Source organism: Trachurus japonicus, chromosome 23, assembly GCF_045865225.1.
Source record: "Trachurus japonicus isolate A0001 chromosome 23, Traja_1.0".
Classification (NCBI taxonomy): domain Eukaryota; kingdom Metazoa; phylum Chordata; class Actinopteri; order Carangiformes; family Carangidae; genus Trachurus; species Trachurus japonicus.
The window spans coordinates 23,243,765-23,256,974 of record NC_140929.1 but is presented as its reverse complement, the minus strand read 5'-3'; the positions used below and the strand labels follow the sequence as shown (position 1 = coordinate 23,256,974).

Genomic DNA, 13,210 nt, shown 5'->3' with positions numbered 1-13,210 from the left:
GCCCCAATTGGGGGACCATTGGGGTTCATCACTTGCTGAAGAGTATCATAAGGATGAAGTATGTGAGAAGATTTTAATTGAATTTAAGTATATTCAATCAGTTTTAAGAATACAATTTCCAATGGGTTTTCATGCTCTACATCAGTGTTTTGCAAAGAAGGATCCCCAGGGGTTTTTTGTTTTTTGGAAATTTTACAACTTTTTTATTCCGACTTTTGTCTCAGTTTAAGGGTCGTTACATTTGAGAACCACTGATCTACAGAAAAAAAAACTTTACATGTCTTTTCAGGGATTGTACCTACCAGATTTGGACTGGGAAGATAGTGGCCTGCCTGATGAGCCACACCATGGGGTCACTGTTCCAGAGACAGGCAACATACTGAGTGCCGAACAAATGGCAGCACTCAGGGCAGCCATAAATCCCCTGAGACACTCCCAGTCACATGGCACAGACATCTACTTAGCTACTGTCCAGTATGTCCAGCACTTACTGGGCTTACAGTAAGACTTTTGGTGATGGTGGGACTGTGGGGGGGATGGGACGGCATACAGTAGTTACTGTAAGTTTGTTTAGTTTTTTTGCTTGTTTATTTGTTATTGCTGTTGTTGTGTGCATGTCCCTTGCTGTAAACTTGTCGCCATTGTAAGAGGGAAACCTCAATGCCCTACAAGTGTAAATATGGGGATGATGATGATTGATGCTACCTCCTTCTGTTTTTTTGTTGTTAAGATAATCAAAGGGACCAGACCCCTTTTATCGCAATACTTTAAGATTAATACTGATGTTCATTTATGGTATTCAGATTTTTCATGATGGAAATTTACCTGTATTTTTACATTGACACTTCTACTGCTGCTAGATATACAAGTAAATGTGCAAGACATGGTGAGCTGTTTGTTGTGACCTTTATACAATAAACATGCCATTTGATTATTTACAGAATATTTTTATTTTCTTTCCAGAGGACTGGACTGACAATTTCCTTTTTCAAACCTTTAGATAAATCCAGACTTTGCTTATTTTTTCACAGCAGCCAAGATGAAAATACTTAGAACATTACTTAGAATACTACTTAGTACAAAAACATGAATTAATACTGCCTTTTTCTGACGGTAGATTTTAGCACTGCCATTACACTAATCCAAACCCTGTGTCGGTAGTTTGAAGGCAGCCCACTCCCACAGTCTCTTTGCTTATTTTTTCACAGCAGCCAAGATGAAAATACTTAGAACATTACTTAGAATACTACTTAGTACAAAAACATGAATTAATACTGCCTTTTTCTGACGGTACATTTTAGCACTGCCATTACACTAATCCAAACCCTGTGTCGGTAGTTTGAAGGCAGCCCACTCCCACAGTCTCTTTGCTTATTTTTTCCACAGCAGCCAAGATGAAAATACTTAGTATTTTACTAAGTATTCTAAGTAATGTTCTAACTGAACAAAAACATTGAATACTGCCTTTTTCTGACAGTACATTTTAGCACTGCCATTACACTAATCCAAACCCTGTGTCAGTAGTTTGAAGGCAGGCAATCAATTCGTTCTTAAATGTGTTGTAGTCCTTGTATCTGGCAGGAAGCCGGAGAGTCTCAAAGCATGTTGACGATTTAGGTAGGCTACAGTCTCCCACCTCCACTGTCAGGGTAGTCGTCGGTGCCTCCCATCCAACCCAGAACTTAACAAGTGCCTTCAGTTCATCACTGGATGCTGAAAAACAGAGATATATAATGTCAAATAATTCTTAGTGAAGAAGGGCAACCAAAATTTTCCCTGACAAGTATTGGAAATATAGCTGATGACAACTCCAGATTTTATCATTAAAGTTACAATTCAGTTTTCTAAATTATGTTCTAAACAAGCTAAAGAGCCATACTGTTACATTAATGCAGTATAAAAATGAACAACCTGGCCAGTGTGTTTTTATTTTTTAAGTTGGCTGTATATATTTGTATCTGAAAAACCTACACTGGCCAGGTTCTTTTGATAAACAGTATGACACTGACTTTGATTGAATAGTTTGAATAATACAAGACAGTGAGATGTAACCCCGATCTGGCATTGTACAATTTTGATGTAACAAATGTATGAAATAAGCACATTTATTGTCTTGGTTGCATAGAATTATTAGATAATGACAAAAATTTAATTAATTGTAGATGCATCACTCATTACAGGAAGTATACCATTTTGAATGAACTGGCGAAGGTAGCCTGCGATGCGGCTCTTATCTGTCACAGAGCATTCATCGTCGTCATCATCGTCATCGTCGTCATCAGTCACCGTGGGCCACTGTATGCGTTCCAGAATGCACTACACAAAACGCCAAGCAGATAAACAATCTGGAATAAGCAATTGTCCTGGAGTGTTGGTGTTCCCCTGATTTAACAATCAATTTCCAGATATGACCAAAAATGCTTGTCTTAACTACGGTAAGCTATTTACCTCTGGGGTCAACACAGCACTCGACTCCCGAGGGAAGATCATTGCACCTACACCTGGGCGTTCACTGATTAGTGGCCACAACATGGTCTCTTTAATTAAGTCCTTTTCTTATTTGTTTTATTTGTTTCATGGACCGTCCAATGACCTGGTGAGAAAGGACACAAAGACAAATCTTTACATATATAATGGTTTAAAAGAGATATGAATCATGTCAAATAGTTTAAACAATATTCAAATACTGCATGATGGAGAAGCCTTTCAAGGAGCCATCTTCTGTTGTTTTCCGTCATCAACGGAAGGTCCCATGCGAGGCATAATGTGTCAAGACTTTCCTTTTCTTCAGGTGAGGGTTCAGAACTCCCTTCAAGCTTTAAGACAAAATATGAACACTCTTTAACCCAATCTAGAAGAATAAAAAAAATAAAATGAAATAAAAAAATAAATAAAAAAAAACACACGCAGTTTGCAGAATGCACACCAGTGTAATTTTCTCCCGTATATCAATGTCGGGACAGTCATTTATTTCTATGGTGGCGGTCTCAGCTGTGCCCCCACACAGGATGTGAACAATCACAGGGCTCAGGCCAGTCAGTTTAGGACCTCCGTGGAGAAAGCAATGACCTATCATGCGGCCTGCCATGACAAAGAGGTCGCTCTCAACAAAGAATGCAGACGATGACGGTACGAGATGATCTGGCTCCCCATCGAAGAGCTTCGTGTCACCCGAATTTCCTGACAGAAGAAACAGAAGAAATTCCTTGATCAATTACATGTACTCAATTTTTTTGTGATTCTGTGATTGTATAGAATAAGAGACATCAATAGGTATCTACAGTAGGTATAATCCTAAATACATTTTAAATGCCTCATGAAATGAAAAATAATGTCCCTAGTTTTAATATGGTGTTCCTGTGTTAATTGTTCATTTGGCTCTTGATATGACATATAGTATGTCAAATAAACAGCATCAGAATATTTTTATGTCAAAATCCCATAAAATGCACGTCTTTCCTGTGCAACAGTATCAAATGTCTGATGACAGCATCTTGAAGGATCGTTTACAAAAATGAATCCAATGAAATGTGACTCTGACTGCAGCTGGCAGAAATCAGCTTTTTGTAAACAATACACTACCAGAGGTGGCAAGTACAGATTAAGTACAGTAACGAAGTATTTGTACTTCGTTACTGTACTTAAGTAGATTTTTCAGGTATCTGTACTTTACTTGAGTATTTATTTTTCTGACGACTTTTTACTTTTACTCCCTACATTTATACGCAAAAATATGTACTTTCTACTCCTTACATTGTAAAAACAGGCTCGTTACTTTTTTTTTTGACACGACGTAAAAGCACGGGTAAAAGACGTGACGAACTAGAGAGGGAAAGAGGGAGAAGAAGAGGGAGGGAGGAGGGAGGGGGGGCGGTAGAGAGAGAACCGAGTTACCAACTTGTACTGTAGCAGCGACATGGAGGCAGCAGCATGGAGGAAGGAAGCGATGGTGGTCGGACTATCCGACGGGTGGGGGTTGAACACTGTACAATCTGCGCAATATAGCGCATTTATCGTTACCTGTCCATGCGCCCGTGTCTGTGTGTACGTGTGCGCGTGTGTGCGCGTACGTGTACGTGTGGTGCGAGAGAGACGGCAGGTGGACTGACTGGCAGAGATGAGAGGTGGTGAAACGCTGTTTAAAAATTCTTATTGTTATTATTTTGTGAGAGTCTGTGGCGGCCCAAACGTTGGGAAACACTGCCTCTGGTCAGTTCAATCTTGATAATTCTGTCTGAACTTTTTTTGTTTAACAAAATTATCAAATGATGTAGGTTTCATTAACGGCAAAAATTCATTTTTACTTTTTACTTTTACTTTGAAAGTACATTTCAGAGCCTGTACTTTCTTACTTTTACTTAAAGCAGAAGTAAGCGATATTTTTGTGTTAATATAAGTCTTAAATAGTTGTATCTTCCGACAGCAATCACTTACATAGAGTGTTTGGATCGAAACACGGGTCTCTCAGTCACTCTGCTCTGCTCTGAGCCGAGGAGAAAACTTTTCTCGTATCCTACAAGTTTTATCCAATGAGGAGAGAGAACGGCATGCAGCCAAGGGATGCGCCTGAATGTGGTGACGTAGGGACAAGGACCAATAGATCCATGACGAGGGCGGGGGCTGCTAACTCCATCGGCTGACAAGACGTTATGGTGCGTTCAAGGCAACTCGTAACTCGTGTTTTTCCGACCTGTGAAGTCGTACCAGTTCGATCTGTGACTTTCACAGGTAAAACAGGTCGGAAAAACACGAGTGGGTTGCCTGGTGTTGTTTCAAAAGCCTGCCTGGAACGCAGCATTAGCCAAAACGACCGGATCGCTTACTTCTGCTTTAAGTACAGAATATGAGTACTTTTGCCACCTCTGTGTACAATACAAATGCCTACGATTCACCATAGTGAAGTACATTAGGATACATTTTGTGTCCGGCAGGTAAACTTAGGCTATGTGAACAATAACATTGATGAAATGGATTCAAGATGAATTATCGTGTGGTTATTTGCTTTGCAGTGAATCGTGCAATGGAAATACTTTTTACTTTTAATAATACTTTTGAGTAAATTTCAGAGCCTGTACTTTTTACTTTTACTTGAGTAGATATTTGGATCAGTACTTTCACTTTTACTTAAGTCGTTTTTTACACAGGTACCTTTACTTCTACTCGAGTAAAGAATCTGGGTACTTTTGCCATCTCTGTACACTACACACACTTTTAAACAGCCCAAACAAATGCAGAGGATTTTAACCAAATTCAATTTGGGGCTGTTACTTCCCCCAAAATTCTTTTTCACTTAGAAAAAAGTCACAGCATGGGCTCTAACTTCCGTTTCAGGAGACCTTAAAACATGTATTAATTGGAGAGATTATGGCATTAAGAATATTGCAGATAAAACACACTCCACACAATATATGGAAATCTAATTGAAGACACTACCGAAGTTGATCTTAAAACCATCTTTTAGCTTCTCCATGATTCTGGAGAACAAGAAGCGGTTCACTCCCTCTCCGATTGCTGGATCCCCTATTAATTATAAGAAATGTAAAGATTATGCGTTATTTGTGAAAAAACAGACTGCACATAACAAATTCTAAAATTAACTAAAAGAGAGAAAAGAGATGAACCTTCAAGTCTCCATCGCAGCGGATTTGCCCACTCTACACTGCGTGCTTTATAAAAAGCAATTAAAGCCATTTCCTGGTCTAACTTGCTGTCTCTCAGGTCAACGTGCAAATGTAGTGGCTTCCCTGATGCGTGAATGTCAAGTGTTGTCATCCTGAACACCTGAGCAGCCCTTGCCAGGTCTGGTATGGTCTTCCAATCTATAAATGAATTAAAGATTTCAACACAGCAGAAGCCATCAACCAAACATTTTAACCACTAAAGGGGCGTTCACACCGGAAGCGATAGACGCGAATGGAGCGGCAACTCTACATTGAAAATCAATGTAAATGGCGCGATGACACGCGATTCAGGCGGAGGCGGCGCGAATGGAGCGTCTGGAGCGATGAGACGCGGCGCGAATGAAGCGGCGCGTCTGAAGCGGCGCGAATAAAGTTGAAAATATTGAACTTTTCAGGCGGCATCGCACCGTGACATCCAATCAGCGACGAGTTCAAGCCGACGACGTCACTTCTCTGTACGGTTGTTTACACTCAGAACAACATGAAGGAGAAGCTGATTGTATTTGAGCTGTGTGTGGGCACCGCTGCCGTCTTCTACACAGAGTGAACAAAAAAAACAACAACAACACACACACACACAGTGAACCCAGACACGACGGTGGGTGGTTTTCCGGTGTTTCTGAGACTTGTACAGCAGTAGTACAATGCAGCAACGGTGGTGATATGAGCCACGATCGACGTGGAAAGAGAGCAGGTTGAGATCACCGGTTTTCAAATGAACGGGCGGAGCGTCTAGCGCGAATGACGCGATGGACGCGAATGATCCACAATGACCAAGCGGCGGGATGGAAGCGTCTGGCGCGATTATATTCGCGTCTATCACGTCCGGTGTGAACGCCGCTTAAGAGGGTTTAACAAATAGACTACAAACCCTCAGTTTTGTTGGTAGAATCAGAAGGTCCTGAAGAACTTGTTGCCTGATTCTGCAAAGGTGCAACCTGTGAAGATGTGCCAGATGGTCCTTCCATTGCTTCTAAATCCAATCCACTGCTTTCAGACGAGTGCTCCTCTGCAGTTGATGGCCTGAAAGACATAATGTCTGTCTTTTAGCTTTCTCTAATGTCTGAATATGGTCAAGGCAGAATCTGAACCCTCTAAATTATGCATGTGTCTACTAACTTTCATTGTTAATAGTCATAGTCAACCCGAGAGCCATGGAGAGACTTTTACTTCATTACCCAACAACATACCTCACATTGCAGGCACTGGCATGCATCTCAATGTTGTTAGCAGGGTACACTACTTGGCAAATGGGACACGCGTCTCTGCAGCGACTGTGGAAGCAGAAAAAAAGACAAATACAATAATCAGCATTAACTTAAAAGAAAATTAATAACTCAAATCTTTATGTTAGCAAGGCACCAATTTCTTACATTACTGTGAAGTGTGAACAGATTTTTTTTAATGAAAATTTAACCCAAAACTTGACAAGTTGTAATATGATCAAAAGTTGTTTTGAAATTTTACACTTCCAATGATCTGTGCAAGCAGGGGAGACAGGTTGGAGCCTAACCCATCAATAATCAATAATAACATAAAAATATGTCAAGTTATTATTTTAAGAGTGTGATGACAATGTACTTACTGTTCTGACTGCAGGATACAAACAAAACATCCTGATCCTGTTTTTCAGCAGCATTCTCATCATTTTCCTGTTAGGTGGATCAGGTTAACATAATTAACTAGAAAATTTCCTCTCGGGAAATTTTGAATGGGCCACGGGAGCTACTGCGGGTTGTGCCATCTCTGTCAACATGGGAATCAAACCCACGATCTTAAGGTCAAGACAGAGCTGATCAGACAGACACATGATCATCTTTCTATAAGCACTGATATGGAGGAGCTGTAACCACATTAGGTTAACTGTGTGTGTGTGTGTGTGTGTGTGTGTGTGTGTGTGTGTGTGTGTGTTTGTGTGTGTGTGTGTGTGTGACTGTAATCACATGAAGCTGGCTCTAGAGTCTGTGTGTGTGTGTGTGTGACTGACTTGACACATAGTTAGTAGCTGCATCCTGTGTCAGTCTGATTTAGCTGTGTCTCTGTTTATAAACATTTAAACGAGCGCCAGGTGGATTGTTTATGAAGTTAACGAGCTCTGGCCTGAGGATCAAAGAGGTTACCACGGCGATAGGGGCCCCCGCAGGCTGAGACAGACAGAAACGTGGAGAAAAAGAGCCATTTTCTGCCTCTGCACCGGTCTCACATTTAGGCTTAGCATGACAAAACGGTAACTCCTATCAGAACAAAACACAGAACACGTTGCTCTAAGGACTTCCTGAAAATTTTGGTACGATTTGGTGTTTCTACAGTAAATATTTTGTAGAGGATGGCAGTTTTAAAACATCAGGCCGTTCTGCTTCTCTCAGAAAATATTTGTATTGGAGTCAATGAGGAGCAGAGACAGACGTGGCCGCACTCAGAGGCCGATTCTGTAAGTTCTGTAAGTCTCTCTGATATTTTGAGCACATGAATTGATAGATAACAAGCTTGTCTTACAAATTCTGAAAAAATTATGTATGTAGAGTGTAAATTGTGGCCGTGCTGACAGTTTATCCAGAAAAAATACAGAATGTTTCTTCACTCTCTCCCACTCTAACCGATGATGTCACGTGCTCTGACACGAACATTCCATGCAATACACAACCATTATAATCTCATAATTTCTCCAAAAATGATCATGGTCATTGATCAGGGATTGATCAAAAACTATATGACCTATCAAAACGTGGAGTAATACGACAATACACAAGACTTGTGTCTACTGTTTAAAGTTTAAATGAAGTCTCTTGGTGAAAGTATGCTTGAGCAGTAGACGTTTGTTAAACTCCAATGATTGGTCTTTTTCGCTCTTTTTTTTTCACCCGTCCCATAGACTTCAATGCAAAATTTTGAGCAAAATTCATAAACTGTTGAGAAAAGTAATAGCATACCGATCCCGATCAAGACGCACATTTTGATATATAATTTGTAGCGAATCGAAAATCGTCCGGAAGAGGAAGGAGAACTAGAAAAAACATTTCCAAGAATGGAAATGGTGTGAATGCTGAAAGCAATGCTGAATGAGCTGAAGAAATTGTTGAAACAATGCTGAATGAGCTGAAGAAAGAAAGAAAGAAGAAAAGGACAGAAGGAAAGAAAGAAAATGGGAAGGGTAGATGGAGAAAGAAAGAAAGAACAAAAGGACAGAAAGAAAGAAGACACAGAGAGAAGGGTAGATAGAGAAAGAAAAAGGTAAGAAAAACAGAATAATAGAACATAAAGAGAATAGAGAATGAATGAAAGAGACAGAGGAGTAGTAAGAAAGAAGGAAAGATATTGGGGTGGATAAATGAAAGAGAGAGATATACAGAGAGCAGTAGAAAGAAAGAAAGAAATGGGGTAGAAACATAGAAAGAGAAAAGGAGTAGAAAGAAAAACAGAAAGAAACAAAGAAGTAAAAAGAAATGGGGTGAAAGAAAGAAAGAGAGAAGAAAAAGAGAGAGGGGGATGATAGATAGAAAGAGGTAGATGGATGGATGGATGGATGGATAGGGAGGGAAAGATAGAAAGAAGAGTAAAAGAAAGAAAGAAAAAGAGAGAAAAAAAGAGACAAAGGGTTTATAGATAGATAGATAGATAGATAGATAGATAGATAGATAGATAGATAGATAGATAGATAGATAGATAGATAGATAGATAGATAGATAGATAGATAGATAGATAGATAGATAGATAGATGTTAAAAGCTGCGTCCTATGTCCCAGGCTCCACCTGTAATTGTACTACTATTAATAGAGTTGGAAAGACTAAACGTCTGAACTTAAATTCATGAGAAAAATATAAATTGTTGGAGAAAAGTATAAAATAATTGAGAGGTTGATGAATGTGAGCTGAAAACCTGTGTGTGTGTGTCTGACGGTCTCTCTGTCTGCGTGTACATGTGCAGAAAGCCACAGAACTCCTCTCTCCCTAATGATCTGATTGATTGGCAGCCTGCCCTCAGAAGTTACCATGGCGACTCAACTAACTGCTTACATTTTACTGTGTGGAACAGTGTTGTGTTTGTGTGTTTGTGTATGTGTGACTGTGTGTGAGTGTCTGTGTGTGTCTGTCTGTGTGAGTGTGATGCCTGTGTTTGTGCGTAGACATCCTCTGTCAGTCTGGTTTATCATGTGTGTGTGTGGGGCTGTGTTTAAAAACATCTTAACGAGCTGCACCTGCACTGTTCTATTTATAGACTTTGATAACGAGCTGGCCCCAACAGCTGGCCACTGCACTACACAGACCAGAGCAGAGCAGAGAGATTTGAGCTCTGTGCAGCTTCCGAAAACAGCCCAGAAAAAGAGAACCGTACCTCTTATCAGAATGTGGCCATGACTACTGGGGCAAGGAGACCTTCCTGAGCACATTGATGTGCATTAAATGTTTGTAGGGCAAAAACTTTTCTCAGGGTCGCAAGGTAGAAAAGGGGGGCATTTCTGTTTTTCTAAAAAAATCAGCTCCTACTTTTATATTGAAGTGGATGAGCCACTGGAGCGGGTCTAGCTGCACAATTAGGCTCATAGAGACGATTCTGTAAGTCTGTCTGCTGTTTTGAGCACATCAAATGAGACACGACAAGTGTGGCTACAAACCGGTGAGGAAATCATGTGTCTAGAGTTTAATTTGTGGCCGTGCTGGCAATTTATCCAGAAAAAATCCTGAATGTTTTTTCGATCCCTCTCACTCTAGCGATGATGTCACTCACTCTAAGCCCTGCTCGTTGTGTGTGTGTGTGTGTAGTAGTTAGTGTGTGTCCATTTGTGTGTGTGTGTTGGATGTGTATGCATGGTGAGTGTGTGTCCATTTGTGTGTGTGTGTGTGTGTGTGTGTTGGATGTGTGTGTATGGTGAGTGTGTGTCCATTTGTGTGTGTGTGTGTGTGTGTGTGTGTCCATTTGTGTGTGTGTGTGTTGGATGTGTGTGTGTGTGTGTGGTAGTTAGTGTGTGTCCATTTGTGTGTGTGTGTGTGTGTGTATGACCGACAGACAGTCAAACAGAGAGAATGTGTGTGCGTTGCCATGGTGACGTTGCCATGGTGAGGTTACCATGGTGAGGTTGCCATGTTGAGGTTACCATGTAACTGTTGGCTGGTGGCTTTAAGGTATGGTGGCAGCTTTAACCATAGGCTTTAACTGCTCTGTGACACCCTCAAACAGATCTAATGTACGACAAATCTGTACTTAGTACGAGCAAAAGGTTTACATTTTCCGAACCATAAGACCTTGCTGAACGCGTCCATGTCACTTTGGTGTTTCTAGAGTAAAAATTGTTGATTGTGTCGCAGGTTGGAAACTTTGGGACGTTTAGAAAATCAGCGCCTACTTTTGAATGGGAGTCAATGAGAGGAGAGAGGGAACTGGCCGCACTCGGAGGCTCCCAGTTTAAATTGTGTTTGTCTCTCTGGTTTTTTGAGCACATGAAGAGATCAAGGATGAGCTTGTCTACAAACGTGGCCGAAATTATGTGTGTAGAGTGTAATATGTGGCCGTGCTGACAGGATAGAGAGATAAATGTGAGAGGATTTTTAGACCCTCTGTCACTCTGCCAACTGCCAACGTCCGAACATTCCGTCCCATTGACTTTCATGTTAAATCTGAATTTTGTCAGAAATTTTAATGATTTTAAAACTATACATATATCTGAAACTGTTGAAGATATCAATAAGCTGAGATATAGCTGAATAGTTGAAAGGTTTGTGAACAGTTTAAAAGTTGAATGAAGTCTGTAGCTGAAAGTATGCTGAAGCTATTAGAGGCTGAATGAAGCAGAAGATTTGAAGAGTTTGAAGACTGTTTCAATGTATTCCTATGGGAGAAAAATTGCAGAAAAAGTTAAATATTTTAAAAAGTATAAATAGTTGAAAAGATAAAAATCATAGCCTAAATGTCCTGAAAAAGCCGCACGTTTTGATATATGAATTGTTAAAATGGCACAAAGTATGAAGGACTAGTTAAACAGCGAAAAACGGCAGAAGAACCCAGAATAATAATAACTAGAAAAAGATAGCATTTCCTGCAGAAAATGCGTGTGAATGCTGAAAGCAGCTGAACGCTGTTGCTGAAGCAATGCTGAATGAGCTGAAGAAATTGTTGAATCAATGCTAAATTAGTTGATGAAACTGCTAAAGCAATGTTCAAAAGACTAATGCTAGAGTAGAGTAGAGAGTAGATGAATACTTTATTCATCCCTAGGAGGGAAAAAGCTGAAACATATAACTTGTAGTGTGAGATGAATGCCTTTTTAAAGGTAAAAAGCAGTAGAAATGCTAAAGGGAGAAGAAAACATTGAAATTCTGCATGTTTAAATGTAATGGTTAAATAGTTGAAATCTGTAGCTAACCTGACAGGAAGGACAACTGATGAACCAGCACTAACATAGCTGAAGCAATGGCTGAGAATATATTTAAAAGTAGAAGATGTGAGACTTTGTATGAAATGGCTGGAAATTACTTGAATTGTCAAAGAAGAGTTTGAAAAATTCCTGAATTAGGAAAAAAGTTAATGCCTACTGAAATACATTGTAAACTGACAGCAGAAGAACATTGTTGAAGAATATAGATGGAGCATTAGCTGAGGAGTAGAACATGTAAACAGCGGGTTTAATGGTGTGAAATGGTTGAGAAGAGCCTCAGTAGTTTAGGATACGTGTAAAACAATGTGTTCAACATGACCAAAATGGGGAAATGTGTATTTTCAGTTTAAATAGCTAAAGAACAAAATTAACAGCAACGAGTCCATTAACTACAACAGGAAGATAGAGAGGTACATACAAAACAGTCAGACAACTGTAGGAAAAGTGTGTGTGTGTGTGTGTGTGTGTGTGTGTGTGTGTGTGAGAGAGAGTGAGGAAGATATACAAAAGTGTGCACTGTTGTTCCTATCTAAGAGGGGACATCGGCGTCGTTACACATTCACCAACAGGGGACCAAGCAGCCAGACTTTTTTTAGGTCCCCTGTTGGACATGCTTTAAATCAACTTAAAATCATGTGAAAACCCTTCTGGTTAATTTTTTTAACTTTAGCCAAGAGGGGACCTGAGTGTGTGTGTGTGTAAAATACCATATTCAGCAGTGCCCCGGCAGGCTGGAGCAGGGGTTTTAACGACTCATTCACACACGTCGTTTCTTACACTCCTCCATAGTGTGAACGACTTGCAGCCCCGGCAGCCTTTCAGACTGTAGAGAGGCTATCAAACAGGCTCCTTAGTGAACAAACCAGTACCTTGAAACATAATTTGTTATTCTTTGTAACAAAATATGTCTTAAGTTTAAACTCAACACTGTATTAGGTATAATAGAAATTTTAAAATATTGAAAAAATTGATCACCCATAACAAAATTTTAAATAAAATGGTCATTTAGATCATTTCTGTTGAATTCTGATTAAACATTAAAAATAATTGACCTTGCTATTGTTGCTTGTCCAGTTTTTTTAAGCACAGGGTGATCAATTTTACAAATATACATGTGTTCTCAATCTGTATTTATAAGTAATTATTAGTTGACTTACA

At 39.8% G+C, this 13,210-nt stretch overlaps 1 pseudogene across 1 annotated transcript; it reads right to left on the bottom strand.

Annotated features, from left to right (window-relative positions):
* Positions 1 to 937: 937 nt before the first annotated feature.
* On the bottom strand, positions 938 to 6,937 carry LOC146962970 (uncharacterized; annotated as a pseudogene). Its single transcript, XR_015035052.1, has 9 exons — positions 6,872 to 6,937; positions 6,553 to 6,704; positions 5,622 to 5,819; positions 5,434 to 5,520; positions 2,927 to 3,180; positions 2,688 to 2,816; positions 2,449 to 2,593; positions 2,190 to 2,316; positions 938 to 1,713 (listed from the first exon to the last, which is right to left on the bottom strand). The product of XR_015035052.1 is annotated as an uncharacterized LOC146962970 (transcript).
* Positions 6,938 to 13,210: the final 6,273 nt, after the last annotated feature.